Source organism: Podarcis filfolensis, assembly GCF_964270895.1.
Source record: "Podarcis filfolensis genome assembly, chromosome: 7".
Classification (NCBI taxonomy): Eukaryota; Metazoa; Chordata; class Lepidosauria; order Squamata; family Lacertidae; genus Podarcis; species Podarcis filfolensis.
Genome location: NC_139603.1, coordinates 12,581,155 through 12,590,607, shown reverse-complemented (window position 1 = coordinate 12,590,607; position 9,453 = coordinate 12,581,155).

Here is a 9,453-nt window from a genome sequence, read left to right as displayed (position 1 = left end):
TGTACTTGATCACTGTAAACTGTCTAGCTAAAACCCGACTTAAAAACTAGGAAGAAAGGGAAAAACAGAAAGAACTATACTTATTTCCCCTCTGGAAGGCTTGAGGCATGTAGCAAAACTCCACAGATGCACTTTGGGGCTTCCTTTTTTTTTACGATCCAAGTGGTGTATAAATTTTATGACACCCCACAACAGAATCAAATTTCTCTACCCATTGAAGTTAACGGACGTAACTAAAGTTCTTTCATTTCAATGGCTCTAACTTAGTGATACACAACCCAAGATATGAACATAGATATACACAGGTAACTCACATCTTTTGTGGGGGTTATTGCGTGTATAAGCAAAATTGTGTAAAGCCAGGAAGCCCCAAGACTGCCCCTGCAAGTTGGAGGAAAGGAGACATAAGGGTTCTTGAGAGGGTCCCAAGGCCATTGTGCCACATTTCCAAAACTAGGTAAGCTTCTGATTGCAGCTCTGCAAGATGGTGGGGGAGGAGAGAGAGAGAGAGAGAAATAAATAAATAAATAAATAAATAAATAAATAGAGAGTGGGTTTCTCCACTCTTCATTTATTTATTTCCCACCATCTCACATGTAAAGCTGCGGTCGCATAACTAAAAGAAACAGAAGTTGAAAGTTACCTGTATTCGCTTCACAGTCATTAGTTACATCTATTGACATAGGACTCTTGTTACGATTAGCTATAAAGCCTGAAACAATGGCGAAGCAGCACCATCAACATTTTGTATCTCAATTGATGGCCTAGTTTGTAAATCTGTCAGACCGAAATAATCTGGGTATCGGCCAAACAGTGAAGAGCGAACATGAGGGAATTGGTTGCCTCTTGATGCCGCAAGGGAAGAAGTAACTCTTCCATTTCTGACAAACCTATATAGCTTTCCTTCCTTAAGCTGAAAGTGTTTAAAAACCCACAAGTTTTGAATTTTGTCGGTCTGGAATTCCAAACATTCAAATTCACAGCCCTCTTTACCTCCCAAAGCTTACCTCCTAGGCCCTTGCCACACCTTTTTGGTCTAGTTGGTTTTAAATGGCCACGGTCCCTTTTCCTTTGCACACTTCTCTCAGTACTTTTTCCTGCGGTCACAGGTTTGTTCTGTCAACATCCACCACAGTTAATTCAGAAGTGGGTTGTTTGCCGCCCACAGCAGGAGACAAATCAGCAGCATCTGCCTCCTACCAGCTCTGCATCCACACTGAGCCAGGTAGGCTCAGAGACACCTTTCCTGTCCCTCTGTCTCCATGGCAACCAAACTCCCCACATTATTACATACAACCTGAAGGTTCAGGGCCCAGCTTTAAGTGGGGAAGGCAGTAGCAGCTGTGAGGCATTTAGTAAACGGGGCAGGTGATGACTAGGAAAAGAGACGAGTTAAAGGGCAATATACTCAATTCTCCCTACTCTCTGTTCATTATTTAATTTATTTATATCCAGGCTTTTCAGCTGAAGTGCTCTAAGCGGCTAACAGCACTTACAAAACACAACAGAAGCACAAACATGCTGAACTGAACAGGCCCTAGTGTCCTCGCCTGCCAACTTTCTTCCTCCTCCCTTTTGTTTCTCACATTTTCATAGCTTGCTTTGTATTCTGGCTGCCATCTAAGTGCAAAGGAAATGGGGTGTTTTCCCACTTTTAACCATTTCTTTCGACATTCCTCTGTAGGAGTGCATTTCTTGTCCCGTAGTCAAGAATGGCACCATTTCAACGTTAGAGGGCAGCAGACAACCACCACATGAAGAAAAACTGGCTTTTAAAAAGATAGTGACAGTTTTTGAACCTTTTTTTTTTTGTTCCTTCTAGCAGCCAAAAGTAAAATCCTGGTTCTGGCTGATGTAGCCCAAAGATAAAATAATGGCCACTGTTCCTTTAATGTAGCCAAAAGGTAAAATGGGAATATATGAGCACAAGTATCTAGCTATGAATATATTTTCATAACTAGAGTAATAATTTGCCTGCTGCACTTTTAATGGCTAGGCCAGGGCTTTTTTTTCAGCCAGAACTTGCCCCTTTCAAGTAGGTGCCATTGCCATTAAAAGAGAACAAGGGAGGTGTTCATGGTGAGCTCTTTTTCTAGAAACATAGAACTAAGCTGGAGGAAACGGCAACAGCAGTTTTTTTTTTAATGGGTATAAATTGGTGTCACCCAGTTGACCATAGCTGTCAACTTTTCCCTTTTCTTGCGAGGAATCCTATTCGGAATAAGGGAATTTCCCTTTAAAAAAGGGAAACGTTGACAGCTATGCTGTTGACCCAAGAAATGGGGGAATTATATAGAAAGAAAGAATTCCTCTGAAATCAATGCCTTCTTTAAGTTGACCTCTTAGCAGTGTGGTCGGAATTGCTGGGAGCAAACACTGAGAGGGTAAGCCTTGCACCACTTCAAGTCTGGAAGTAGAGAGGTCACATCATTTAATTGCTCCTCCATTCAAAAATAAATAAATTCTCCTGTGGTGTATGTGTGTGTAAACATTGAGAATCATGGTGGCAACTAATTTTCCAGGCTGCCCTTTCTGAGGTGGTGATGGCAGGCAAAGCTTCTATTACTCCAAGTGACTTGGGGTGGGGTGTGTCTAGAGAGACGACTGATGTAACATGCATTTAGAGCAGTGCAGTTGAGCTGCCTTTCATGGAGGTTGAGATATTGAGAGATGCGATGTTGGCAGGAGGAGCACAGTTATCAGCTAACCCATTGGTAAGTTCCCTGATATGTGCCCCGTGCTATTTCTCTTCAGAAATCAGGTTTATTCTTTAACTCTGCACACACTATACATTTAAAGCACATTTGAAGCACTTTCTTTCACTCTTAAAGAGTTCTGGGCACTGCATTTTTACCCCCCATGAAATTACAATTCCCAGAAACCCTTAGCAAACTGTGATGCCCAAAATTCTTGCAGGGAGCAGGAATGTGCTTCAAATGTGCTTGAAAGTCATAAGGAACTGTGATAGTAAGTACCAGGAGTACCAACTTTGCCACGCGAACATGGGTGTCCGGGGCCATGAATGCCATGCAGTGAGCATGGCCCTGGCACTGAAATTTGTGGGTGCCTGGCCCCTTCATGGGGAATTTTATGGGTGCTCAGGCACCCAGAGTCCAGGAGAGTTGGCACCTATGGTAAGTACTGCATTTTCAAGGGCAAATGAAGCCACCAAGAAGTATTCCTCTAGCCTGACCCTTTCCCTGCTATATGACTGGGCACCAAACACAAACATCAAGGCAAACTTTCCACTATTTTAGGTGGGCAATTGCAACATAATTCAGTATTTACCCAGGTGAGCTGTGATTCAATTTCAATCTACAGTCATTATGCCCAGCTGTTAGTCCTCTGGCTGTTCTGAGAAGATTGTTCTCATCAGAAGGCAAGTTTAAGGTTGCAATCCTAAAACAAGTACTGGAGCCCCATCAATACAGTGGAATTTGCCTCTGAGTAAACACACATAGGATTGCATTGTAAATCGCTAGAACACTTCTTAACTGCTTTTCTCCTGCTACTACCCCTTTTTCTGGTCACTCCTTGTTTTTCTACTCCTCCTCTTTTGGAAAGCCTAGTCCCAGAAGCCAGTCTTCAGAAACTCTAAAAAGACAAAACTTCTTTGCACCAAGAAATAAACTGTAGGGTCTGGAAGACTAAGCGTGGAAGTAAAGATTATGGGGCTCTTCACTTTAACTCACTGTGCCTGTTTTAAAGATCTTCTAAAACACAGCGATCTTTCTCTCTTGTGTACTCATCTTTTTTTCTACAGCCAACCCAAGATGTATTTCCTTCCACCCATGTTACCAGCAGGAACCAAAGCATGTTATTAACCAATTTGCAAATAAAACACGCCTGTCTGCAAACACGCCCACTGCGTGGCCAGGTTTGAAAATGCAGCACTCTATTTTTATTCAGTGTCTCTTCTCCTGTAGGAACCTTGGGGTTGGTTTTTTTCCTCCTCCCCCACAGACCTAAAGCATCAAAGCCGAGAAATGGACAGTCTTTTGCCATAGGTTTGCTTCCTCAAATGGATTTAGCATTTCTACCGATGCTCTGCAGTGAATGGAAAACTAGTAAGGGCAATATGGAAGAAGTCTTAGCAAAAGTAATAACGAGACAAGGTGTCCACAGCAGAAATTTAGTTAGGAATATCATGAGTCATAGACATGGAGGAGGGAGGAATTTGTGGGGGACGTGGGTGGCGCTGTGGGTTAAACCACAGAGCCTAGGGCTTGCCGATCAGAAGGTCAGCAGTTTGAATCCCCTCGACAGGATGAGCTCCCGTTGCTCGGTTCCTGCTCCTGCCAACCTAGCAGTTCAAAAGCATGAAGTGCAAGTAGATAAATAGGTACTGCTCCGGCGGGAAGGTAAACGGCGTTTCCGTGTGCTGTTCTGGTTCGCCAGAAGCCGCTTAGTCATGCTGGCCACATGACTCGGAAGCTGTACGCCGGCTCCCTTGCCCAGTAAAGCGAGATGACCACCGCAACCCTAGAGTCGTCCGCGACTGGACTTAACAGTCAGGGGTCCCTTTACCTTTAGCCCCCTCAAGGATATTAGAGACCCTTTCCTTTAATTTCCAACTTCATTAAATAAAAAATTGTATGTTTCCAGCCCCTGTCCTTGTGTGCAAGAAGAAATATTGTTCACTAAAAACTGGCACTTCCTCCGTTTGAAAGGCCACCCACTACTAATCCAGTTCAAAGATCATAGAATTGTTGGAAGGGATCCCAAAGGCCATCTAGTCCAACCCCCTACAATGCAGGAATCTCGGCTAAATAGAATCGTAAGTAGGAAGAGTAGAAGCTGCCTCTAAGTCACCCATCAACAGCAGATTACACAGTGGATCACTTGGTCTGAGTCTTCCTTACTATAGTGCAATGGATTGTACAATATCTAAATTTGCATCTGTCTGTATACATAAATGAGCATATGCAAATCTTTGTCATCTTCTTTAGCAATGTGGAAAGTGCTCCCCCCACACCTGTATTTTGGTTTTGGCTGTTGTATGTTGATCTGGGATGCCTCATGATCCCTTCCAGCTCAACAGTTCTATGATTCTATTATTCCAGCCTTGCTACCACACTTTTCGTGTTAGGGTAGGGCTTCCCCTAACATTTCTGGGAGCAACACGATAATGACAGCTAGCGGTTTCCAATTCTGAAATGTCTCACTCCACAGGCCTGATCTCTGCTACAGCTTACCCAACCTGACATCTCTTACGACAATTCACCTTTCTTGGTATCTGTACTGAACCCATACTCTCCCACAGCAATGTTAAGAAACAAAAGTTGCCTGAAGACCCTATGTATCTGCTACAAGCAGCTAGGTGGGTGACTATCAACAAGCCTGCTTTGCGGATTTAAGAGTAAAGTATGCAAGGTTTTTGTGTTTTGTTTTAATGATATCGGAAATCCCAATAATGGCTGCAGGCTATGGAAATGCAAACCCGGCTGTAATTGGCGAAGTTACCCGCTGCTGTCAGTACTTATGCTGTTAAGTACTGAAGCATGTTGCACTGATAAAGTCAGACACATACTTTACTCAGCTCAAAAAGAACATAATTGTTTGTTGATGTCAAACTGTCAAACTGTCTAGAACTCTCGCGGTGAGCTGCATGCACATCATTTCCAAACTTATAAAAGTGCAATGAATTACCCTAAGGGTAGTGCCAGTTTCAACATTGCACAGCAAGTCAAGCAACTATAGTTACCGGAAAGGACAAGTAAGTAAACTGTTGTATGCATTTGTCTTGGAGGAAGGAAATGGGTGTTGGGTGGGTTCTAATAAGCCTTTTTTTTTTTTTTACTTTTATAAAAATGTACTTACTATAAAACAAAGTTTACATCTCTTATCTAGTGCTTTTTTCATTCCGTGAACAAATATTAAAATTACAGTTTTCTAATGACTGGGAAAAAATACTATCAGCAGGATCTTCATAAGTTTTTTTTAAAGAGCAGCAGAAACACAAAGTGTCAAGCAGTGGCAGATTTTGATTAAAATTGCTGTACAGTGGTACCTCGGGTTAAGTACTTAATTTGTTCCAGAGGGCCATTCTTAACCTGAAACTGTTCTTAACCTGAAGCACCACTTTAGCTAATGGGGCCTCCTGCTGCCGCCGCGCTGCCAGAGCACGATTTCTGTTCTCATCCTGAAGCGAAGTTCTTAACCCGAGGTAATATTTCTGGGTTAGTGGAGTCTGTAACCTGAAGCGTATGTAACCTGAAGCATATGTAACCCGAGGTACCACTGTACTGGATTATCTCACACATCAAAGTTACAGGTGTAAATAGAATTTCCTAGGCCTTATAGTTTTTGAGTTATGTGTATGGGGGGTGAAAATTAGGGGGAGATTGGGAAATGTTATAGATGTGCATAGTGCACTGGTGTCTGATGGTAGCAGGTGCTCATGACAGAGATGTAAGTCCTCATACAAAAAAAGCTATAAACACTTAATGCTCAGGCTCCTGGGGCAATGTTGCCACTACTTCTGCCACCAACACTACTAAGAAATAGGGGATTCAGCTAGCAGACCACTTGGGGCCAGTTCTGATTTATGAGCTTCTGTTCACCACTCTTTTTTAAGTGTTCATTGCTCAACAACAACAAAACAACCCCCTCTCCCATCACCTCACAGCTCACCCCCATTCCCACGCTCTCCTTGTCATTGCTGCTTCCTTCTCTTAGCGTCCTGAACCCCTGGCCTACCTGGTGGCAAAAGCCAGCATGTCAAGTCCCCAGTCCAGGGTCAAGCCACACGTCCAAAATCCAAACCGAAGCCCAGTCCCACAGAGATCTAGGGTCCATCAATGTGGGCAGTGGGGCAGACAGAGCACCTCAGCTCTGCTGCCCTGTTGGCCTTTGCATGCTGGTTGCAGCATCTGGGCTTGATAAGGCAGGTGACCCTCACCTGTTCCAAGCTGAGGAATCACACCCCTCCTCCCAGAGCTAGCGAGCCCCACCTGGCCAGCTAGGGAGCTGGAATGTGGGCCCTTGTCTGCCTCAGCCCTGCTTGCTGCTCCCTATGCCCCAGAGCCCTCCATGTTAATGGAGACAGGGGCCCCTCTGCCTCTGGTGATGGGTCCTGCTGCTGTGGTTCCTGTGCCCTGAGCCCACCCTCCATCATCCTGTGAGTACTTCCTACACCAACCTCTCCTTCCCCATCCTCGGCTTGCCCCAGGGTGTCCCCGGTCCCAGTTACACCCCTCGCTGGGATCCTCTTTCTCCTCCCTGTTGTCCTGCCAGGTCATGACGCTCAGTGGCAGCAGCAGCGGTGGGGCCAGCAGAGAGAAAATGTCTGAGCCACTTACCTCGCTGCTTTCTTCCTCTATCCACCTGCCTCCTTGCTTGCTTGCTTGCTTGCTCACTCCACCAACTTGCCCAGGGCTTCCTGTGCTTCTCTCACCACTTTAACTAAGCTGCACATGCACCTTTGGTTGGCGGTATGATGACAGGGACGCGGGTGGCGCTGTGGTCTAAACCACAGAGCCTAGGACTTGCCGATCAGAAGGTTGGCAGTTCGAATCCCTGCGACAGGGTTGCTCGGTCCCTGCTCCTGCCAACCTAGCAGTTCGAAAGCACGTCAAGGTGCAAGTAGATAAATAGGTACCGCTCCAGCGGGAAGGTAAACGGCATTTCCGTGCACTGCTCTGGTTCGCCAGAAGCGGCTTAGTCATGCTGGCCACATGACCCGGAAGCTGTAGGCCGGCTCCCTTGGCCAATAAAGCAAGATGAGCGCCGCAACCCCAGAGTCGGTCACGACTGGACCTAATGGTCAGGGGTCCCTTTACCTTTACCTTTATGATGACAGAGAAGTGAAAACATAGTACAGAGCAGTGTTTCCCAACATTGCGTCTCCAGCTGTTTTCAGACTACAATTCCCATCATCAATGACCACTGGTCTTGCTAGCTAGGGATGATGGGAGTTGCAGTCCAAAAACAGCTAGAGACCCAACACTGGTATAGAGAGAACTTCTATGCTGCAATCCGGATAAATTAAGTAGCACTTAAAGCACATTTAATCAATGTGTGAAGGTAGTCATGATTAACTTGTCTGTGAGACTTAAGTGTACTTGACTTTGCCCGAAAGTGGTTAAATGTGTAATATTGGAGCAGGGTCGGATTTAGGTTTGATGAGGCTCTAAACTATTGAAGGTAATGGGGCCCTTTATATGTCCAGCTGTCCTTTGTCAACAACAAATTGTCGCTGTTTTTTGTGTTGAATATATGCTATATGGTAATATATGGACCTAATAGGTATCTACAGCCATTTGCACATAACAAATAGGAGTCTACGCAACACAAAACACTGTTGCTGTATGTAGGTTTTATTTCACTTGTTTTTTATTTTATATTTTGGAAATGTACATCCAGTTTTTTCCTCTTTGATTTTTTTGGGGGCCCCCAAGAGAGTGGGGCCCTAAGCTATAGCTTGTTTAGCTTATACGTAAATCCGGCACTGTATTGGAGTCCCATCCTATACGTGGTTGCTTGGAAGTAAATTTCACTGAGTTAATGGAGGCACACTTCCAAGTAAGTGCACACGGGATGGCTATCTAAGGTGGGTAAAGTTGCTTTATGGCTGAAGGGAGGCAAAAATGTAGTACTCTCACTGTGGCCGGCATCTGTTCTGGTACACATCTGTTTGCAATCCAGACAGAAACAATATACACTTTTATTTTGGGGACAATGAAGGAAGTTGTCTAGAAGTTTGAGAGGAAGTGAGGAAACGATCATTCTTTCAATGTGATGTTTCCAGTATTTTTACTGTGGCTCTAAGCTCTGCAAATAGCATGTTAGGGGAAGGCAAAATTATAAATGCTTGTGAATTGTCGTATAAAAGGCGCATAGTGAGGTGGAAATAGAGTTGTGACACCGTATTCTTAAAAAGTAATAACAAAATAAATGGAATACTGAGGTTCACTGTGCTCCAGAGCTTAGTTCACCCAATACCACATGTTTAGTTTATGAGAGTTAGGCCACAATGAATCTGTCAGTCTCAAGGTGCCCGAAGCTCCCATTAGTTAGTGTGGTAACTGCTTTTCTAAAAATACAGATGTTATTCACTGCTGCTGCCAGAGTATTGTTTTCAATACATGAAAAGGATTTGGAGACAAAAGCTATAATAAGCTGTACTATTTCAGGCTCTCTTTCATAATGTGGTAAAAAATAATAATGCGTGAAAACATCATGTAGGAATCTGGGAGAGATAAGACAAGATGCATCCAACATATGCTGGAAAAGGTAGCCATATACTTTAATTTAAGCCAGATTTGCACGGGGGGAGCCCTTAGATAGAGGACACCTTCAAAGTGAGGGCTGCCTTCTGACTGCCCTTCAAAAAACATGAAAAGCCCGCAACCTGAAGCGCTGTATCTGCGCAGGTGCGCGGTGCGATATGGTGCTTGTGCGCATGCGCGAAGCATGATTTAGCGCTTCTGCACATGTGGGATTGGCGAAACC